The following is a 24,388-nucleotide window of genomic DNA, read 5'->3' on the forward strand; positions in this document are numbered from 1 at the left end:
AACAAGTCAATCACAAAAGAACAAATATTGTATGACCTCAGTTATATAAAAAGACAAGAAAAGGTAACTATGTAGAGACCAAAGTTTATTAGTGGTTACCAGGGGCAGGATAAAGGGGGGAAAAGGAGGATTAACAGTGATAGAAAAATTGCATTGATTAAGGGTAGGGTAGCACAGCTGATTATTGTAATTGCTGTTATTAATTTTACACTTGTAAGAAGTTAAATTGGCAAAAGTTGAGTGATAGGTATATGTACAAAAACGACAAAAAAAGAGTAGCAGCTGAGGCTGCTTATGTATAACCAAACACTTCATGGGATTTGGTTTCTTGGTTTGAAGGTTAAGGGTCATGGTTTCATGGGACATCCCAGTTCATTGGCCTAATAACATGTTTAGTGCTTCTGTTCTACCACCTAGTTCATTGCATGGTGCCTGGAATCTTAAAAGCTTGCAAGAGGTCATCCAAGGCACAACTAGTGATCTCTGTTCATCTAGAGAAACAGGAAGAAAGAGAGTCAGAAATGGGAGGAAGATATGGAATGTGTGGCTAATTGCCTCCATGAACAACTGCTTCCTTTGCCATGAGACCAGAAGAACTGGGTGGTGCCTGGCTACCATTACGGAACATTTTGATCGAAGATTCCATGTAAGAATCCTAACCAAAAGGTGGACAGTGCAGAACAGAATTTCAAATCCTCATGGAATCCAGACTTCCTGGAGCCAGGAGGTTATATGAACCCCTGAAACTACTGCCCTGAGATAATCTTTAAACCTTAAACCAAAAATATCCCCTGAAGTCATCTTAAAACCGAACAATGGTTTAGCTTAACTAGTAAAAAAGGTCTGCCTTGAGCATTACGCTCTTTTAAGAACTATCTATATGGGATAAATTGACAACAGCAACTGGAAAGATTAGATAGGAACCTTAGGGGGCAGTGAGTTTATGTCAAAGAGGGAGGAACAACTCAGAAAAGGAGGGTGAGAATGATTGCATGACTTGAAGAATATAATCAGTGTCATTAAATGGTACATGTAGAAACTGTTGAATTGGTGTATGTTGTGCCATGTATATTCTCAAAAACAAAATAAAATTTAGAAAAAAAATTTTTTTTCCACAACTGTTTTCTTCTTGCAAGAATTTTCTTGGTATAGCTTTTTGGTCCAATTTTATTTTTAAACTTTGCTTGTCATTTATATGTTTTTTTAATAAACAGCCTATGTCTATATTTTATATTATTTTCCCAACCTGAGAGTCTGTAATCTTCTAAAATAAGAAATTTAATCCATTTATGGTTATTCTGACAACTTATTTTTGGTCTTATTTACAGTATTTTATGTTGTCTGCTTTTTATGTGTTACTGATGTTTCACATCTTTTTTCCTTTTGCTAGTATGGTCCACTTTTCATCGATCTCCATTTTTCTTCAAGTGATTTGTAAGATTTGTATTATTTTTATTGTACTACTTTTATCCTTAATATTTTAATTTGCTTATTTGAAACTATATAATATTTAATTATGAGAAATAAAAATTATTTATGTCCACCCTGCTTGCTCTTCAGGACATTTACCACACTTTAATTTCCTTCTCTTGCCCTGTTCTTGTTAGGTGCCATCAAGTCAGTTCCAACTTTCAGCGACCCTGTGTACAACAGAATGAAACACTACCCAATCCTGCACCATCCTCACAATTGTTGTTACGTTTGAGCCCATCATTGCAGCCACTGTGTCAATCCATCTCATTGAGGGTCTTCCTCTTTTTCACCAACCCTCTACTTTACCAACATGATGTCCTTTTCTAGGGCCTGGTCCCTCCTGATAACATGTCCCAAGTATGTGAGACGAAGTCTCACCGTCCTTGCATCTAAGGAGCATTCTGGGTGTACTTCTTCCAAGACAGATTTGTTCGTTCTTCTGGCAGTCCATGGTATATTCAGTATTCTTCCCCAACACCATAATTCAAAGGCATCAATTCTTCTTTGGTCTTCCTGATTCATTGTCCAGCTTCGCATGCATATGAGGGGATTGAAAACATCATCACTTGGATCAGGCGCACTTTAGTCCTTAAAGTGACATCTTTGCTTTTTAACACTTTAAAGAGGTCTTTTGCAGCAGATTTGCCGAATGCAACATGCCATTTGATTTCTTGACTGCTGTTTTCATGGGTGTTGATTTTGGATCCGAGTAAAATGAAATCCTTGATAACTTCAATCTTGTCTCTGTTTATCATGATGTTCCTTATTGGTCCAGTTGTGAGGATTTTTGCTTTCTTTATGTTGAGGTGCAATCCATACAGAAGGCTGTGATCTTTGATCTTCATCAGTAAGTGCTTCAAGTCCTCTTCACTTTCAGCAAGCAAGGTTGTGTCATCCACATATCGCAGGTTAATGAGTCTTCTTCCAATCCTAATGCTGCATTCTTCTTCATATAGTCCAGCTTCTCAGATTATTTGCTCAGCATACAGATTGAATAAGTATGGTGAAAGGATACAACCCTGATGCACAGCTTTCCTGACGTTAAACCACGCAGTATCCCCTTGTTCTGTTTGAGTGACTGCCTATTGGTCTATGCACAGGTTCAACATGAGCACAATTCAGTATTCTGGAATTCCCATTCTTCGCAGTGCTATCTGTAATTCGTTATGATCCACATAGTCAAATGCCTTTGCACAGTCAATAAAACACAAGTAAACGTCTTTCTGGTATTCCCTCCTTTCAGCCAAGATCCATCTGACATCAGCGTGTGACATCTTCTGAATCTGGCTTGAATTTCTGGCAGTTCCCTGTTGTTGTACTTCTGCAACCGTTTTTTTAATTATCTTCAGCAAAATTTTACTTGCATGTGATATTAATGATATTGTTCCATAATTTCCACATTCTGTTGGATCACCTTTCTTTGGGATGGGCACAAATATGGATCTCTTCCAGTAGGTTGGCCAAGTTGCTGTCTTCCGAATTTCTTGGCGTAGACAAGTGAGCGCTTCCAGGGTTGCATCCCTTTGTTGAAACATCTCAGTTGGTGTTCCGTTAATTCCTGGAGCCTTGTTTTTTGCCAGTGCCTTCAGTGCAGCTTGGACCTCTTCCTTCAGTACCATCGGTGCCTGATCATATGCTACCTCCTGAAATGGTTGGACGTTGACCAATTCTTTTTGGTACAGTGACTGTTTGTATTGCTTCCATCTTCTTTTGATGCTTCGTGCATTGTTCAGTATTTTGCCCATAGAATCCTTCAATATTGCAACTCGAGGCTTGAATTTTTTCTTCAGTTCTTTCAGCTTGAGAAATGCCAAGTGTGTTCTTCCCTTTTGGTTTTCTAACTCCAGGTCTTTGCACATTTCATTATAATACTTTACTTTGTATTCTCGAGCCACCCTTCAAAATCTTCTGTTCAGCTGTTTTACTTCATCATTTCCTCCTTTGGCTTTAGCTACTCTACGTTCAAGAGCAGTTTCAGAGTCTCTTCTGACATCCGTTTTAGTCTTTTCTTTCTTTCCTATCTTTTTAATAACCTTTTGCTTTCTTCATATATGATGTCCTTCATGTCATCCTACAACTCATCTGGTCTTTGGTCATAGTGTTCAATGCGTCAAATCTATTATTGAGATGGTCTCTGAATTCAGGTGGGATATACTAAAGGTTGTATTCTGGCTCTCCCAGACTTGTTTTAATTTTCTTCAGCTTCAGCTTGAACTTGCATATGAGCAATTGATGGTCTGTTCTGCGGTCGACCCCTGGCCTTGTTCTGACTGATGTTATTGAGCTTTTCCATGGTCTCTTTCCACAGATGTGGTCGATTTGATTCCTGTGTATTCCATCTGGTGAGGTCCACGTGTACATTCGCCGTTTATGTTGTTGATAAAAGATATTTTCAGTGAATAGGTCATTAGTCTTACAAAATTCTGTCATGTGATCTCTCCCTTTACCCTACACCCACATATATATATATGTTTTGTTTAAACAATCTGAGTTTTAATTTTTATATCTTACCTCTTTTTCCAAAATTGCTTTTTGTTACAATTATATTATGAAAAAGTATGCGTATTTAACTATTGCTTTTATTGGATTCATTTCATACCAATATTTCTCCTATCTTGAGCTTGCCTCATTCTGATTAATTTTTCATATGGCATTATTGCTTCCAGTTATCTTTTCAGAAAGTAGCATAACTTCTTAAATGTCTGAAAATGTTTGCCTTTGCACAATGAAGAATAGCTTAAACAAGGGTTGAATATAGAGTCTCATTTCTTTTTTGACAGAACTCCATATTTTCTATCATTTGGTTCCAGACTTGAAGTTCTGTGCTAGGAAATTAATACTTAATAGTATTTTGGTCAGATTGAAATGACAGATCAACAGTGACAATGAACAAAGCAATATGATAATGAACTTTTTAAAATGAAGTTTTGTTTTCTTTTCTTTCATTCATTTCCTTTCTGACTTTACTAAAACTCTCTACATTTTAGCCAGTGTTGAAGTGTATTGATTGAATACGTTTAATTCTGCAAGTAAAAAGATGAATAATAATTTTCAAAGAGGAGGAAAATAATTTAGCCCTTTAATCCCTGTTTTTCCGCTTCTGATAACTAAGAAATCGTGGATGTCTAGTCAAGCATGACTATGGTTGTAATCTTCACTTAGAAAATTGGGCCTGGGAAAAATATTCTCAGTAAGTAATGAAAAAAATTTAACTGCTTTATTAAGGTATAATTCATATACAGTAAATTGCACATGTTGAAAGAGGATAATTTGATAAGTTTTGACATATCTATATACCCATATACCATTACCACAATCAAGATATGTTTCCTTGTGCCACTTTAGTCCCTTCCTTCTGCTCCTCCCAGCCCTCATCCCCAAACAACCACTCATCTGCTTTCTGTCAGTATAAGTTAGTGTTTTCTAGAGTTTTATATACATGGAATAAAACAGCACATGCTCTTCTTTGTATGTGTTCTTTCACTCAGTTATTTTGAGATATGTCCATGTTGTTGCATGTATCAATAGTTTATTCTTTTTTTATTTCTGCGTAGTATTCCATTGTTTGGATACTCCACAGTTTGTCCATTCACCTGCTGATGGACATTTAGGTTGTATACAGTTTTTGGCTATTACAAATAAAATTCCTTTAAACTTTTATGTACAAGTCTTCGTGTGGACATAGGCTTTTAGTTCTCTTGATATGGTCAATCTTCTTAATTTTATTCATTCAAATAGTGTGAAGTAGTATCTCATTGTGTTTTGAATTTGCAATTCCTTAATGACTAATGATGTTGAGCATCTTTTCATGTGCTTATTTGCCATTCATATATATTCCTTGGTGAGGTGTCTGGTCATATCTTTTGCCCATATTTTTGTTGGGTTATTTGTTTTCTTATTGTTAAATTTTAAGAGTTCTTATATATTCTGGATACAAGCCCTTTATCAGATATAGTCTTTGCAAAGATTTTCTCCCAGTTTGTGGCTTATCTTTTTATTCTCTCCACAGTGTCTTTTGAATAGCCCATCTTAATTTTGATGAAGTCCAATGAATCAGTTTGTATTTTTACAGATTATGCTTTTATTGTCCTATCTAAGAAATCTCAAGGTCACAAATAAGTTCCCCTGTGTTTTCTTCTGGAAGTTTTGTGAGGTGTGGATCCAATTACATTTTTTTTTTGCATGTGGATATCCAATTATTCCAGCACCAGTTATTGAAAAGGCTATTCTTTCTCCACTGCATTGTCTTTGCACCTTTGTCAAAAATAATTTGTCCATATATGTGTGGGTTTATTTCAGAACTCTCTATTCTGTTCCATTGATCTATTTGTCAATTCCTACCAAAAAAAAAAGCCTGCTAAGATTTTGAATGGGATTACATTGAAAATATAGATCAATGTGGGGAGAATTGATATCTTAATATTAGGTCTTCCAACCCATGAACAAAGTATATCTCTCCATTTATTTAGGTCTTCTTTAATTTCTCTCAGCAATACTGTGTATTTTGTAGTTTTCAGTATACAAGTCTTTCACACCTTTTGGCAGGCTTATTCCTAAGTATTTCATATTTTTTGCTGCTATTGTAAATACAGTTTTTTTTAATTCAATTTCTAATTGTTTGTGCTATTACGTAGAAATAAAATTGACTTTAGTATATTGTGTATCCTACAACATTACTAAACTCACTTATTAGTTCTAGTAGCCTTTTTGTAAATTACATCAGATTTTCTACATAGATTATCACATTGTCTATGAATAAAGACCATTCTACATCTTCTTTTCCAATCTAGATGCTTTTTTTAAAAAAAAAAAAAGCTTTATTGAGATATAATTCACATACCATACAATTCACCCATTTAAAGTATACAATTGATGGTTTTTAGCATATTCACAGAGTTGTGCAACCATCACTACAATCAGTTTTGAAACATTTTATACCTCAGAAAGAAACCCTGTACCTATTAGCAATCACTCTCCATTTCCCTCTCCTCCAGCCCTAGGCAACCACTAATCTACTTTCTATCGATTTGCCTTTTCTGGACATTTCATGGGGAGCCCTGGTGGTACAGTGGTTAAAATTCTCAGCTGCTAACCGAAAGGTAGGCATTCAAACCCACCAGCTTCTCCGTGGGAGAAAGATGCGGCAATCTGCTTCTGTAAAGATTACAGCCTTGGAAACCCTTTGGGGCAGTTCTACTCTGTCCCATAGGGCCGCCGTGAATTGAAATCAACTCGATGGCAGTGGCTTGGACAGTTCATATAAATGGAGTCATACAATATATGGTCTTTTGTGACTGGTTTCTTTCACTTAGCATAATGTTTTTAAGGTTTTATCCATGTTGTAGCATGTATCAGTACTTCAGTTTTTTTATGGCCAAATAATATGCTGTTGTATGGATATACCACATTTTGTTTATCCATTTGTCAGTTGATGAACATTTGGGTTGTTTCCACCTTTTGACTATTATAAATAATGCTGCTGTAAAGATTCGTGTACATATTTTTGTGTGGACATATGTTTTCAGTCCTCTTTGGTACACACCTAGGAGTGGGATTGCAGGGTCATATGGTAACTCTAAGTTTGTTTGAGGAACTGCCAGACTATTGTCCAAAGTGGCTGCATCATTCTACTTTCCCACCAGCAGTGTATGAGGGTTCCAACGTCTCTTCATTTTTGCCAAGACTTGTTATCTGACTTTTTGTTTCTAGCCATTCTGGTGGGTGTAAAGTGGTATCTCATGCTTTTGATTTGCATTTCCCTAATAACTAATGAGCCCTGGTGGCACAGTGGTTAAGCACTTGGCTGCTAATCGAAAGGTCAGCGGTTTGAACCCACCAGCTGCTCCAGGGGAGAAAGATGTGGCATTCTGCTTCTGTAAAGATTTGCAGCCTTGAAAACCCGTAGGGCAGTTCTACTTTGTTCTATAGGGTCGCTATGAGTCAGAATCAACTCGACAGCAAAGGGGTTAATAACTAATGATGCTAAGCATTTTTCATGTGCTTATTGACCATTTGTATATCTTCTTTGGAGAAAGTCTGTTCAGATCCTTTGCCTATTTTTTAATTGGTTATTTGTCCTTTTATTATTGAGTTGTAAGAGTTTATTATAAATTCAAGATATAAGTCCCTTATCGGATATATGACTTGCAACTACTTTCTCCCATTCTGTGAGTTGTCTTTTCATTTTCTTTTTTTTTTTTTTTTATTTCAGTCACATCCAAGAACTTTATTGGACGCAGGCGGCCCAAGCAGAGGGAAATGTTACATCCCCAGAAGTGTCAGCATACGGGAATCCCACAACACAACACGCTATGTAAGATTACCGTCGAGTGGAAGACGAGAGCTGCTCCACAGACATATGAACAGGTCAAATCTTTCATAAATACGCAGCCAGTGAAGAGAAAAATGACAAGTCTAAATTCATCCTTATACACAGAGCACTCTGGGAGCAGCTGGGGCCTGCTCCTCACTGGTAAGGGGCCTGGATGGGAAAGGAGTAGGCCCAGATGTCCACTGCTTTGGGTAGACACCGGGGGCAAGGTGGGCAACAGATAATGAGCACTAAGACACTGCATTTACAAGACCAACTACTGAGGGGTCAGCGGCCCAATGCATATGTGTCAGGCTGTTCATTCTGGAATGAGGAGGGAGGTAATCTTTACATCCTATTCTGTGGCTGCTGGGTGCAGAGAGGGGCTACTTTGTGGAGAGGATGAGGGCAACAATGAGGTTGTAGAGGCTGAGAACTTTGGTGAAGATGAAGATCAGGATCATGCCCACAATTAGTTGGGGCTGCTGGGCAGTGCCCCTACACTGGCATCCTCCACAATGCCAATGGCAAAGCCGGCTGCCAGCCCACTCAAGCTCACACTCAAGCCCACGCCCATTTGAAAGAAACTTCTGTAGAGGATCATGTTGTCATTCAGGGAGTTGGCAATGAGGAGGACCACCACCAGGCCGTAGACGGCGACAATGCTGGCCATGACCACTGGGGTGACGGACTTCATGATCCGCTTCGGCTGCATGGCCGACGTGACAGTGATGCCCGTGCCGCTCTTGGCTGTGCCATAGGCAACACCCAGGGCACTGAAGACCATGGCGGCCGAGGTGCCAAGGATGGCGAAAAAGGAGGTGTACTTGGGCCTCCACGGTCTAGGACATGTCTGCAGGTGGGGGAATGAGCTCAGTGGGCCCAAGGTGGGGCCAGCAGGTGCAGAGGCAAGGGGACCAGTGGTAGCAAAGGCTGTCTTTTCATTTTATTGATGGTATCCTTTGAAGAACTTTTTTTTTTTTTAAGTTTTGATGAAGTCCAATTTATCTATATTTTTCTTTGGTCAATCGTGCGTTTGGTGTCATGTCTGGAAAGGTTTTGCCAACCCCAAGGTCATGAACGTTTACTTCTATTTTTTTTTCTGAACACAGTTTTAGCTCTTACATTTATGTCTATGATCCATTTTAGTTAATTTTTGTGTATGATATAAGAAAGGGACTCAAATTCATTCTTTTGTGTGTGACTATCCAGTTGTTCCAGCTCTATTTGTTGAAGACTGTTTTTCCCCATTGAATGATCTTGGCACTCTTGTTGAAAATAATTGTCCATCAATGTAAGGGTTTATTTCTAGATGCTCAATTCTGTTCCATTGATTTATGTGTCTATCTGTTTGCCATTACCACACTGTTTGGATTACGGTAGGTAGCTTTGTAGTAAGTTTTGAAATTGGAAAGTGTGAGTCCTCCAACTTTGTTCTTTATCATGATTGTCTTGGCTATTCTGGATCTCTTTTAATTCCATCTGAAGTTAGGACTATCTTGTCCATTTCTGCAAAAATTTCTGCTGGTATTTTGATAGGAAATACATTGAATCTATAGATAAGTTTGGATAGTATTGCCAATATTAACTCTCTACATTTATTTATGTCCTTATTTTCTTTCAACAATGTTTGTAGCTTTCAGAGTACACGTTTTGAACTTCTTTTGTCAAATTTCTAAATATTTCATTCTTGTTGATGCTATTGTAAACAGAATTGTTTTCTCAATTTCATTTTCAGGTTGTTCATTGCTAGTGTATATAGACATACAATTAATATTTGTATATTAATCTTGTATCCTGCAATCTTGCTGAACTTGATTAGTTCTAATAGTACTTTAGTGGAGTCCTTAGGATTTTCTATATACAAAATCATGTCATATACAAATAGAGATAGTTTTACTTCTTTCTTTACAATCTGTATGCCTGCTATTTCATTTTCTTGCCTTATTCCTCTGGATAGAACCTCTAGTACAAGGTTGAGTAGAAGAGGTAAGAGTAGGCATCCTTGTCTTGTTCCTAATTTTGGAGGGAACGCGTTCAATCTTTTACCATTAAGTATGATATTAGCTGTAGGTCTTGTTTTCATAGATGCCTTTTATCAGATTAGGGAAATTCCCTTCTGTTCCTAGTTTATTGAGACTTTATATCAGGATTGATGTTGGATTCTGTTAAATGCTTTTTCTGCCTTTTTGAAATGATCGTATAGTTTTTAATTTTTAGTTTGTTAACATAGGGAATTACATTGATTTCCGAATGTTAAAGTAACTGCATTCCTGAGATAAACATCCCTTGCCGTGATGTATTTATTATCCTTTTACTATATTGTTGGACTTGATTTGCTATAATTTTATTTAGAGTTTCTGCATCTATGTTCATGGGGATTATTGGTCTATAATTTTCCTTTCTTGTAGTGTCTTTGTCTGGTTTTAATATCAGGAGAAGAATGTGTATCCTGTTATTGTTGGGTGGTATGTTCAATCAGGTCAAGTTGGTTGGTAGTGTTGTTCAAGTTAACTATATCCCTGTAGATTTTCTGCCTACTCATTCTAGCAATTATTGAGAAAGAGGTATTAAAATCTCTGACTGTAAATCTAGATTTTTCTATTTTTCAGTCTGAGTTTTTTCTTCATGTATTTTCAAGTTCGTTATTAAATGTATAAACATTTAGGATTGTTATGTTCTCTTGATTAATTGACTTCTTTATTATTATGAAATTACTTTCTATTAAGATACTATATCATGAAGTGCATAAGAATTTAAATCACTAAACTTCATGGTTATGTAAACATTGTATCAATATGAAATGACCGTATTTATCTAATATGACTTTTTCCCTTAAAGTCAATTTTTTCTAAAGACAACAAAGCTACACCAGCATTCTTTGAGTAAGTATATCTTTTTTTATCCTTTTATTTTAACTTTCTGTGTACTTATGAAGCCCTGGTGGCACAGTGGTTAAGAGTTTGGCTGCTAACCAGATGGTTGGCAGTTTGAATCCACCAGCTGCTCCTTGGAAACCCTATGGGGCTGTTCTGTTCTGTTCTATAGAGTTGCTATGAGTCAGAATCGACTTGACGGCAACAGGTTTGGTTTGTTTGGTTTTTGGTTCTTAGTTTTAGGTGTGTCTCTTGAAAACAGACTAAACCTGAACTGTTTATTTACTCAGTCTGCCAATGTTTTTCTTCTATCTGGAGAGTTTAGACCATTTATATCAATTATGATTATGAGTACATTTGGATTAGTTTCTATCATCTTACCACCTCCACAATCAAGATATAGATAAGTTCTAGCACACAAAAAATTCTCTGTGCCCCTTTGTAGTCAGCCTTTACCCCCTACCTCTGGTAACCACTGATGTTGCAGGGATTAGGACATGAGCATATCTGGGGTGCCATTATTCAGCCTACCACACAACTGTATGTTTAACTTTATAAGAACCTGCCAGACTGTTTTCCAAAGTAGCTGTAACATTTTGCATTCCCACCAGTAGTGTGCTTAAGAGTTCTAGTTGCCCCACATCCTTCCTTTTACTTGATATTATCAGTCTTTTTAATCTTGGCTGTTCTGCAGGGGGTAGAGTAGGATCTCATGGTTTTAATTTGCATTCCCCTAGTGACTAATGGTGCCAAGCATCTGTTCATATGCTTATTTGTCATCCATATATCTTCTTTGGTGAAGTGTCTGTTCAAATATTTTGCACATTTTTAAAACATTGTATTGTTGTTTGGGTGAAAGTTTTCAGAGCAAATTAGTTTCCCATTCAACAATTTATACAGTTTGTTTCATGACATTGGTTGCAAACCCCTGAATGTGTCAGCACTCTCCCCCCTTTCTCCTTGGGTTCCCTGTGTCCATTCGCCCAGCTTTCCTGCCCCTACCGTCCTTCTGAACTTTGTTTTTGGGCAAATACTGCCCTTTAGGTCTCATATACTTGATCGTTCTGAGGTGTAAATTCCTCATGGGTGTTATTATTTACTTTATAGGCCTGTATGTTGTTTGGCTAAAAGTGATCTCTGGGAGTGAGTTCAGTTCCAGGTTTGAAGGATGTCTAAGGGTCATAGTCTCAGGGGTCCCACCTGTCTCTATCAGACCAGTAAGTCTCGTCTTTTTTATGAATTTGAATTTTGTTCTGCATTTTTCTTGCACTCCGTCCAGAACCTTCTACTGTGATCCCAATCAGAGTGGTCGGTAGTGGTAGCCAGGCACCATCTAGTTCTTCTGGTCTCAGACTAGTGGAGGCTGTGGTTCCTTAGTCCTTTGGACTAATAGTTTCCTTGAGACTTTGATTTTCTTCACTCTTCTTTGCTCCGGATGGGAAGAGACCAATAATTGTATCTTAGATGACTGCTCACAGCTTTTAAGGTCCCAGTTGCTACACATCAGAATAGGATGTAGAACACTGTCTTTCTGGACTGTGTTATACCAGTTGACCTAGATGTCCCCCGAGACTATGGTCCTAAGCTCTCAAGCCCACTGACTCAGTCCCTGGAGGTGTTTGGTTATGGTGAAGAAGTTTTCATAACTGTGCCCCCTGTGTGTTCTACTATATACATGAATACATTTGCAGCACATACAAATACATATGTAGAAGTAACCTCTGCCAAACTTATATATGCTCATGGGTGTACTCCCATGTGCCATCTCACACCTGTTCAGCTTACATATCTATGTATCCACTCCTAATTTATTGCTTGTTATTACTGTTATTGTAGAACTGTATATGTAATAGTATTTACTGTTGTTACCTTTTACTCTTACATACCTCTCAGTGTCTTCTTTTGCCTTGGTCATGTTGTGCTGACTTCTCCCATATTGTGTATTGTCTTTCCCTTCACCCAAGCTAATATGTGTATACTTGTCTAGTTAGTGATTTTCCCTCCTTCCCCCTCCCATCCCTGATAACCATCAAAGAATGTTTCTTCCTGTGTGTAAACCTTTTCTTGACTTTTTATAATAGTGATCTTATACAATATTTGTCCTTTTGTGATTGGCTTATTTCACTCACCATCATGTCTTCCAGGTTCATCCATGTTGTGAGATGTTTTGTGGATTCATCATTATTCTTTAACATTGCATAGTATTCCATTGTGTGTATGTACCACAGTTTGTTAAGACTATCTTTTTTTAAATTGTCTTTGCATCTTTGTCAAAAATCAATTGATTATATATATGTGGCTCTATTTCTAGACTCTCTGTTCTAGTCCATGGATTGATGGGTCTACCCTTGTGCCAATACCACACTGTCTAGACTACTCTAGCTTTACAGTAGGTCTTGAAATCAGGTACTGTGAGTCTCCAACTTTGCTCTTCCTTTTCAAAATTGTTTTGACTATTCTAGTTGCTTTACTTTTCTGTATAAATTTTGGAATCAGCTTGAAGATTTCCAAAAAATCTCAGAGATTTTGGATGGCATTTCATTCAATCTGTTGATCAATTTGGGGAGAATTCACATTGTATTATCTATTGCTGCATAACAAATTAACCCAAAAAATTTTTTTGACTTAGTAAATGGGACATATTTTTATTCTACAAACTTGCCAAACAAGAGATTTTCCTAGAAAGAATTTGTGATCAGTGAGACACATAAAATCCAGAGGTTTGTGTGAGACCTTTAAAAAATAAGTTTATTGGGAGTGGACAGCCCCATAAAACCAAATGGGACTAATGAGGTACAGCAGTCCAGGGACAAGGGCCAGAAGGCAGAAGGGGACAATGAAGCTGGTGATAGTAACCCAAAATTTTGCAGCCTATGACAGTAAAGTGTATTCTTCCAAAGAAAATTTTTGTTTTCTTCTGGCAGTTTTCTGTGGGTACTACCAAGAACTACTTTGAACTCTGTTTTTTATATGGGGTTTGTTTTGGGTCACAGAGATTCAGGTTTAGATTTGGCCCAAATCCATGTGAGAGTTTGTTTGTGCTTGGCTATTCTCAGGGAGTTTACTTCTACCACCTCCATCTGCAGGGTGTGCTTTTTCCCGTTGAGCTTTTTGGGGTGTTGACCTTTGGCTCTCCTGCCTTTATGCAAGGGTCTGTGATCTGACCTCTCACACTGGTTGGGCTCTAAGCTTTGTCTCCTACCCCTCACAGGAATGGTTCATTAAAACCTGGCTCTAGGCCATCAAGAATCAGCAGATACTTCCCTTATAAGTATGGTCTCTAACTTTTGTGGATTCATACTTTCCTATCATTTCTTCCCTAACGGGAATTCCTTTACTATCCCATCACTACCTGTCTTAGTTACCTAGTGCTGCTATAACAGAAATACCACAAGTGGATGGCTTTAACAAAGAGAAATTTATTTTTTCACAGTTTGGGAGGCTAGAAATCCAAATTCAGGGTGCCAGCTCCAGCAGAAAGCTGTCTCTCTCTGTCGGCTCTGGGGGAAGGTCCTTGTCATCAGTCTTCTCCTGGTTGAGGAGCTTCTCAGCGCAGGAACCCCAAGTCCAAAGGATGCACTATGCTCCTGGTGCTTCTTTCTTGGTGGTATGAGGGTCCACCATGTCTCTCTGCTCACTTCTCTCCTTTGTATCTCAAAAGAGATTGACTTAAAACACAACCTAATCTTGTAGATTGAGTCCTGCCTCATTAACATAACTGCCGCTAATCCCACCTCATTAACGTCATAGAGATAGGATTTACAACACATAGGAAAATCACATCAGATGACAGAATGGTGGACAATTACACAATACTGGGAGTCATGGCCTAACCAAGTTGACACACATTTTTGGGGAACACCGTTCAATCCATGACACTACCCTATGTATTAAAAATATTTCACATATTTTGGGCATTTGATGTGTTCTGAACTAGGGTTTTTCTGAACATCTAGTCCAGCATATTGTTGAAAACACAAGTCTTGCTGTGAGAATCTTAGTGTATTCCTTTGCAGAAATTTTTTCTATGCAGATATATAATCTGTATAATAAGAAAACACCATGCATACTGTCTTATAACCTGTTGTTTTGTCATTTAGCAATGTATTTTGAACATCTTTTCATATGAATAAATTTTCAGTAGTGTTGTGGGTGAGGTTCCCCAGGAAACAGACTCTGAGACAAAGATTTGTGTGCAGGAAATTTATTAGGGAGTGCTCTTGGGATCAACACCTATGTGGGGAGAGAATGAAGTAGCATTAGGCAGAAAGGAAAGTTAGGCAATGGTACAGTAGGAACAAGAGCTCCAGTTCAGGAGCTGGGAGCCCCCTGCAGTGTTGTCCTGAATTGGAGAAAGAAGACTCGGCCTTTATACTCTTGTGTTGTTTGACTTGGGCTGCCCCTGGGAAGAGGGTGTGACATTGGGCAGGTCAGCTGACTTTAACTGAGTGTGATTCCCAGAGATAGCTGACAGATGAAGGTTGTCAGCCGGTAGTACTCCAGTAGCTGGGAATCCTGAAGGAGAATCTAGGCAGCACATCACAGAATCTACCACAGGTAGGGACACTTTTGGCTTCCGGTAACAGAAAACCCAACTGACCCTTGCTAAACAAATAGAAGTTAATTTTTCTCACTTAACAGAAGGGCTGTAGTAGTTGATTGCTGGCACCAACAGCATCTATCCCTTTTATCAAGAAAGCAAAAAACTTTCTCAGAAACCCCCAGTAGACTTCCTCTTACATCTCATTGGCCAGAACTTGATCACATGGTCACCTCTGGCCGCAAGGGAAGCCAAGAAAGTGGGAACAGGATTGTCATGTTTATGTATCTGGAGCAGTGAACATTGCTGCTTTGAACAGGATCTGGGGTCTGTTAGCATAGAGGAAGGGGGAAGAGATATTAGACATGCAGCTAACAGGATCTGCCACAAAATTATTTTGAATAATCACATATGGATATAACTGAAACAGTCCCTGTATTACTGGACATTTTGGTTTTTCCAACATTTTGCTATTATCCACTGTGCTGCAATAAACATCCTTGTCTGCCCATATCCTCAATTATTTCCTTAGGATGAAATGGCAAATATATAATTGCTGGGTAGAGAGAATATACCTTTTTAAGGATTTTGATACAGATTACTAAAATGTACCTGAGAAAGGTTTTTACAGATTTTTGTTTCCAGGGACAGTGAATGAAGAAGCCTATGTCCCCTACATCCTTACTGACATTGGATATTAAGATTCTTAGTGATTTACATCAGACTTATATTCTAAAGAAAGGAAGTACCTTGTTTTAATTTACATTTTTGATTAGTTTTTATTGGTCATATTTCTTCATTTTTGTGTGGTGGTTCAAAAATGGGGTTTGTATCATTTCAGCTTTTTGGAAGTTACAGAGATATACTTAGTATTTTGCTATTGTGTTGTGAGGGTTAATCACAGATGACCTGAAATTAGCCAAAGTTGTTTGGCTAAAACTCCCATGACACTGACTCCTGGTCAAAGCATGAAGCATATTGATTAATAGTGTCTCTGTGTAACCATGAGTCCAAAGAGTTTCAGGGCAGTTTGACCCAGCTTGTCAGCATTGTTTGTTGATAACAATGAAATTGAAGACTTGCCCCTGGTCTCAGTGTGACTCCACCCCCACCAGGGCTCTCTGGTTATGTAGCAGGGTTATGCCTAGGTGATGAGTAAAGTATAAACAACCTCAGACAAGATTTCATTTTAGTCTTCCTGGTTCCAAAGTGTTCTGTGCACACATCAGTGGTTCCCAATCCCGATGACATCTAGTCTAGCCCTTGCAGAGAGAGGACAATAGGAGCTTGTGCCTGGCCACTCCAGACCCCTTGCTGTGAGTCATATGCTGTGATGTATATCCTGACTTTCATACTCTTGCTATATTGTGTCCGTTTCCTGTAATAAACTGTAGATTTGTAAGCTTTGTCATTTTGGGTTCTGTGAGTTTTCTTTAGCAATCGAATCCTGTTTAAGTGCCACTGTTAATGCAGCTATATATTCAATTTTTGTAAATGTTCCATGGGCACTAGAAAAAAAGGTGTATCATCTGGTGTACATATTTCTTTCCAGGAAGCTATTAAATAAGATTTATTAATCATGTTATTAAGTGGTTCATTATCCTTCATAGTTTGGATTTATAAATCTCAATACCATTTTATTCAGTTTTTGGTTTTTGTTTCTTTCAACTTCTACTAATGTAAGTATTTTGATCTTTGAATTTCCTTCATTTGGATCTGTTTTGTATATTTTTCCCGTCCTCTTACAATGATCTTTTTGTGCCATTGTGTGATTCTTTTAATAACATAAAATTGATTTTTTCATTCAGTCTTGGAATTTTTATTTTTAAATATGGGAGTAGATTCCATTTATATTGATCATTATAATTAACACATTATTATACGTTATCTTTTTCTATGCTGTTTTTTTTTTCTAGATTTTATTTATTTTGTTGCTGTGGTTGAGAATATACATAGCAAAACATACACCAATTCAACAGTTTCTGCATGTACAATTTAGTGACATTGATTACATTCTCCGAGTTGTGCAACCATTCTCACCTATACTATTTTTAATGCTTCTTTGCTATTTACTTTCTTTTATTATTTTTTTTTCTCTTATGAATATTTCCTTTGCTTTTATCTTCCTCATTGCTTTGGTAGGTGTTATGGATTTAATTGTGTCCCCAAAAAATATGTGTTGTAAATCCTAACCTCTATGCCTGTAGTTATAATCCCATTTGGGAATGGGTTGTCTTTGTTATGTTAGTGAGACAGGATTAGTGTAGGGTGTGTCTTGAGTCCATCTCTTCTGAGATATAAAAGAGATTAAACAAGCATGTGAGAAGCAGAGATGGAGGAAGATAAATGCCAAGCTACCTGAAGTTCACCCAGGAGCAGAAGCTCAGAAGAGACAAGGGCCTTCCTCCAGAGCCAACAGAGAAAGCCTTCCCCTAGAGCCAGCACCCTGAATTCTGACTTCTAGCCTCCTAATTGAACAATGCAGGAAGCATCAAAAGAAGATGGAAGGAATGCACAGAGTCACTGTATCAACAATAATTGTTCAACATTCAACCATTTCCGGAGGTAGCATATGATCAAGAACCAATGGTACTGAAGGAAGAAGTCCAAACTGCAATGAAGGCACTGGCAAAAAAACAAGGCTCCAGGAGTTGACCGAATACCAACTGAGATGTTTCAACAAAGGGATGCAACCATGGAAGTGCTTACTTGTCTATGCCAAGAAATTTGGAAGAGAGCTACCTGGCCAACCAACTGGAAGAGATCCATATTTGTGCCCATTCCAAAGAAAGGTAATCTAACAGAACGCAGAAATTATCTAACAATATCATTAGTATCACATGCAAGTAAAATTTTGCTGAAGATAATTCAAAAACGGTTGCAGCAGTATATTAACAGGGAACTGCCAGAAATTCAGGCTGGATTCAGAAGATAGCAGATGCTGATGTCAGATGGATGTTAGCTGAAAGCAGGGAATACCTCATTCACTATGCAAAGGCATTCGACTGTGTGGATCATAACAAATTATGGATAACATGGTGAAGAATGGAAATCCCAGAGCACTTAATTGTGCTCATGCTGAACCTGTACATAGACCAAGAGGCAGAAAAAGGGGGATGCTGCACAGTTTAAAGTCAGGAAAGGTGTGCGTCAGGATTGTATCCTTTCAGCATACTTATTCGATCTGTATGCTGAGCAAATAATCAGAGAAACTGGATTATATGAAGAAGAACAGGGCACCAGGATTGAAGGAAGAGTTATTAACAACCTGTGATATGCAGATGACACGACCTTGCTTGTTGAAAGTGAAGAGGACTTGAAGCACTTACTGATGAAGATGAAGACCACAGCCTTCAGTATGGATTACACCTCAACATAAAGAAAACAAAAATCCTCACAGCTGGACCAATAAGCAACATCATGATAAATGGAGAGAAGATTGAAGTTGTCAAAGATTTCATTTTATTTAGATCCACAGTCAATGCCCATGGAAGCAGCAGTCAAGAAATCAAAGGACACATTGTATCGGGCAAATCTGCTGCAAAAGATCTCTTAAAAGTGTTAAAAAGCAAAGATGTCACTTGAGGACTAAAGTGCGCCTGACCCAAACCATGGTATTTTCAATCGCCTCATATGTATGCAATAGCTGGACAATGAATAAGGAAGACTGAAGAAGAATTGATGCATTTGAATTATGGTGTTGGGGAAGAATATTGAATATACTATGGATTGCCAGAAGAACGAACAACTCAGTCTTGGAAGAAGTACAGCCAGAATGCTCCTTAGAAGCAAGGATGACGAGACGTCATCTCACGTTCTTTGGACATGTTATCAGGAGGGACTAGTCCCTGGAGATGGACATCATGCTTGGTAAAGTAGAGGGTCAGTGAAAATGAGGAAGACCCTCAACGAGATGGATTGACACAGTGGCTGCAACAATGGGCTCAAACATAGCAACAATTGTGAGGATGACACAGGACTGAGCAGTGTTTCATTATTTTGTACATAGGGTTGCCATGAGTGGGAACTGACTCAGCAGCACCTAACAACAACAGCCTCCTAAACTGTGAGAAAATAAATTTCTGCTTGTTAAAGCCACCCACTGGTGGTAATTCTGTTACAGCTTCACTAGATAACTAAGACAGTAGGTATATATACTCCTTTTAGTACTAGTAAGTGTAACGTTTAAGCATTCTGCGGGTCTGTGGAGGGACACATAGAAGGTGTTTTCATAGCAAGAAAACTATCAAAGATACTAGGTCAGGGCAAAACAACTCAGAGCCAGTTGAAAGAAGTTCTCTCTAGCCACAGTTGGTATAATATGAGCACCAATAAAGATAATTGCAGTGGATTGAAATGCAGCAAGTAAGTTTGAATCCGTGCGTTCGTAAAAACAAAAACCTTAATGTTTACCTTAAAAAAGAAAACACTCGTTTTCCTTTAGAGGATTCAGTGGCACCAACTCTGTTTGAAAAACTGCTAAATAAAGTATTGAAGCTGAACAACAACAATAAGAAACAGCATTCTGTGGCCTAAATATTTCTTAAATTGTCAGAATTTTAAAAGTGAAATGGTAATCTTTTAGTTCTCCTGATTCAGCCAAAGGAGCCCTGGTGGTGCAGTAGTTAAGCACTCACTGCTAAGCGAAAGATTGGCGATTGGAACACACCAGCCTCTCTGCTCCACGGGAGAAAGATGTGGCAGTCTGCTTCTATAAAGATTTACAGCCTTAGAAACCCTATGGGGCAGTTCTACTCTGTCCTATAGGGTTGCTGTGAGTTGGAATTTGACTCGACAGTAATGGGTTTGGTTTTTATGGGATTCAGCCAAGTTGAGCTCACTCTTACTTTCCTCTTACTTTTCTTTGTTAATAAAATCTTAGGTATAGATACAAATTAATCATTTAGACTTTTAAAAGTTGACTTTGGAGATTAGACTGGACTATGGGACAGAAAATGATACTCGTGAAGAGTGTGCTTAAGAGTTCCTATCTTATTGGGTTGTTTGAGGAGTAAATGACTCAATATACACAAAGCACTTGAAATAGTGCTTAACACTGTGTGTGTTTAATATTCATAGCTATTATTGTGAACTGGCCAGTGAAAACCTTATGAATAGCAGCGGAACAAAGTGTTAAAAAGCAAAAATATCACTTTGAGGACTGAGGTGTGCCTGACCACAGCCATGGTATTTTCAGTAGCCTCATATGCATGCAAAAGCTGGACAATGAATAAGGAACACCGAAGAATAATTGATGCCTTTGAATTATGGTGTTGGTGAAGAATACTAAGTATACCATGGACTGCAAGAAAAACGAACAACTCTGTCTTGGAAGAAGTGCAGCCAGAATGCTCCTTAGAAGCAAGGATGGCGAGACTTTGTCTCATGTACTTTGGACATGTTGTCAGGAGGGACCAGTCCCTGGAGAAGGACATCATGCTTGGTAAAGTAGAAGGTCAGCAAAAGAGAGGAAGACCCTCAATGAGATGAGTTGCTACATTGGTGCAATGGTGGGCTTAAGCATTGCAGTGATGGTGAGGATGGCACAGGACCAGGCAGTGTTTCGTTCTGTTGGTCATAGGGTCGCTATGAGTCAAAACTGACTCAAGGGCACCTAACAACAATTATTATGAAAGACAGTGTGGCAGAGTGTACCAATCTTCAACATAATCTTTTCTCCAAAAAGTCAAGCTGTTGCTCCATTTTTTTCTGAAAGCTGACGTTGCAGAGAAGTATGAAACCAAACTGACTTTGTTTCCTTATAGGGTTAGGAGCTCTGGAGTTAAAGACTACTTTGGTTTGAATCCTAGCCCCTCAATTACTAGACCTGTCGCCTTGGGCAGGTTACTTGACCTTGCTAATCCTTAGTGTCACCATCTGTAAAGTGGGCCAATTAATAGAACCTCCTGCTGAAACCAGAAGAGAGGCTCTTCCTCGCTTTCTTCTGGGGGTTGCTGAGCTCAGTTGGGATGATGTGAGCCCAGAGGTGCCTGTGTCACATTTGGAGAAAGCCTGTCTGTGGTAGGAGAGACTCAGGCTTCCACACAGAATGAAACAGAGCAGCTGGAGAGCAAAGGAATCCTGAGAAAATAATTTAATTCCTGAATGCAGTAAACTTGAAGGCCAGCACCACCACTTTATTGAGATGTTATGAGGTTTAAATGAGAGAATTCATGTAAAGCACCAAGTAGGGTGCCAAACACAAGATAAGCCCTCACTAAATGATGATTTGTTTTCTCCTGTCTACGTGATTGCATGATTTTTTTTCTTGTAGTTAAAAATTGTTGCCAAATGCATCTATGTGTAGGTAGTTAATTTTCCCTGAAATGTGGTAACCGCTTTTAGTCTGCAAATATAGATCGTTCCTAAGCTTAGGAAAAAAATATTTTTCTAAAATGTCTTTCATTATTTCATCTCTTTTATTAATTCTGTTCTCAGCTAGGAGCACCAAGTATCTGTATGTTGGCACTTCATTCTCTGTTTTCCACATCTGTCATCTCTCATTTTATCTCTCCTCCACCTCTGGATGTTGGAATTCCTCAGGGCTTGGACTTGGGTGATGGTATTACTCATAACAGCTGTTGACTCCTCACTTTACCCCCAACCTTCCTGGTCATATAAGGCGCCCGGGAGGCCTCTAAGCCACTGGCTGCCACAAGCTCAGCTCCTTTAGACAGGTCACCTGAGGGAATGAGTTTCTGCCATTTCCACTCCCAGGGGTCTTTCTGGCAGCAGTGCTGGAGGTACATGCAATACATGACTTCTCATGACACCAACTTCACTCAAAGGCGACAGCTCTGCAGGATCCCAGAAACCCTGCTGCTCAGACCGGCAGCATTGACATCACCCTGGAGCTTGTTGGAGACGCAGAATCTGGGGCCCCATCCTGGACCGGCTGACTCACAAAGAGCATTTTCACAACATCCCTGAGGGATCTGTGTGCACATTAAAGTTTGAAAAGCTCTGTTCTGGAACACAGGCTCAGTTTAACTCATATTCATAATCCAGTTTTTTCTACTCATGAGGTCATCCTTTATAGCAAAAGCCTTCCCAAACTCCTCACCAGACTTTCTTCTGAATTTGAACCAGGTCATGTAATGCTCTGACTCTTACTACTTCATTTTCATATAATATTGTTATCATAAAGTGGGGGCTCCATTGCCAGGGCACTAAGAGTCTTGTATGCACAATCCAGACTTTATTGAAACCTTAAGTCTACTCGGTCAGACTCCTGCTGTGTCCTTGGCTTGCCTCCCCTTTGAGAGAATTACAAAACTTTCCACAGTTCTGCCAGCTGCTTCTTCCTGTTTTGTTCATCTCTCCATAAGAATTCACTGATTTGAATACTTTCTTCTGAGTTTAGAAACTTAACTCATTTTGCTTCTACTCGCTAACCCTGATATATTTTCTTTTTCCAATATTGGGTCAATACTGCCCACCCAACAATAACAAAATATTAATGGCTAACATCCATTCTGCATGCCATTGACGTGGTTAATCTCATTTTATCCTCACCATAACTCCAGGAGGTAGGTTCTAATATTCCCACTTTGCAGGTTAGGAAACTCCCAACCCATTGCCGTCAAGTTGATTCCGACTCACAGCAACCCTATAGGACAGAGTAGAACTGCCCCATAGTGTTTCCAAGACCGTAAATCTTTATGGAAGCAGACTGCCACATCTTTCTCCTTCAGAGCGGCTGGTGGGTTCAAACAACGGAACTTTCAGTTAGCAGCTGAGCACTTAACCACTGTGCTACCAGGGCTCTTCCTTAGGAAACTCAGGCTGAAATAACAGTGGGAGTTGGGATCTTTCTCTTCAGGAGATGTAACCATTCTCAGGGCATAATATTATTAGTACTATGATGGGTACATGGAGATTCGTTATTGTGTACTTTTGTGTATGTTTGAATATCTTCATAAGAAAAAAGTACATAAAAACCAAAATAAATAAAGTGCTGTCTGTAGTAATGGCTGACTAATATAGTTCTCCAGTTCTGATCTCCTTCTGAACTTCATCCAGACTTATATATCCAGCTACTTTTTTTTTTTTACCTCTTCACTCTTGAACATCTCATAAGCATCTGAAACCTAATGTGCCTAAACTCACACTCCGGCTATCCTCCGCAGCTGCTTTTCTCTCCATTTTTCCCACCTTAATTAATGGCACCATCATATGCTCTGTGCTCATGTTGGAAATCCAGGAGTTGTTTTGGGCCCTCCCCTCTCCAGCATCTCCTATACCCAGTCCATCACCATATTCTACCATTCTTAACCTCCAGGACATGTCCTAACTCCATTCACTTCTCTCTGCATTGTCAGCCACCACTGCTGACCAAGTCATCATTGCCCTTCACACTGCCACGGCCCCCTCAGTGTGTGTCCTAGTTCTACCCCTAGTCCCCTTCAGGGACCAGGTGACCTTTTTTTTTTAATATTGTGTTTTAGGTGAAAATTTACATAGCAGATTAGGTTCCCATTTAACAAGTTTTATACAAGTTGTTCAATGACATTGGTTACATTTTTCACATAGGTCAACATTCTCATTATTTCCATTGTTTTTATTCTGTTTTCATTAATCTAGCTTCCTTGCCCCTCCTTAGCTTCTCATCTTTGCTTTAGGGTAAATGTTGACCATTTGGTCTCATATGGTTGATTAATTTAAGGGAGCACAGTATTCGTGGGTGATACTGTTTATTTTATAAGCCAATCTATTATTTGATGAAAGGTGACCTCCGGGAGTGGCTTCAGTTCCAAATTCAAAGGATATCTTAGAGCAATAGTCTCAGGAGTCTCTCTAGTCTCTATCAGTCCAGTAAGTCTGGCTTTTTTTTTTAGGAATTTTAGTTTTGTTCTACATTTTTCTCCCATTCTAACCATGACCTTCTATTGTGTCCCTGGTCAGAATGGTCAGTAGTGGTAGCTGGGCACCATCGAGTTCTTCTGGTCCCAGGCTAGATGAGGCTGTGGTTCTCGAGAACCATTAGTCCTGTGGACTAATTTCTTCCTTGAGTCTTTGGTTTCCTTCACTCTCCTTTGCTCCCAACGGGGAGAGACCCATAGTTGTATCTTAGATGGCTGCTCACAAGCTTTTAGGACCTCAGATGCTACTCATCAGTCTAGGACGTAGAACATTATTTTTATGAACTACGTTATGCCAGTTGACCTAGATGTCCCCTGAGACTATGGT

At 38.8% G+C, this 24,388-nt stretch overlaps 1 pseudogene; it reads right to left on the reverse strand.

Annotated features, from left to right (window-relative positions):
* Positions 1–8,169: 8,169 nt before the first annotated feature.
* Positions 8,170–23,467, reverse strand: LOC101342186 (V-type proton ATPase 16 kDa proteolipid subunit-like; annotated as a pseudogene).
* Positions 23,468–24,388: the final 921 nt, after the last annotated feature.

This window comes from Trichechus manatus, unplaced genomic scaffold (assembly GCF_000243295.1).
Source record: "Trichechus manatus latirostris isolate Lorelei unplaced genomic scaffold, TriManLat1.0 scaffold00100, whole genome shotgun sequence".
Lineage (NCBI taxonomy): Eukaryota > Metazoa > Chordata > Mammalia > Sirenia > Trichechidae > Trichechus > Trichechus manatus.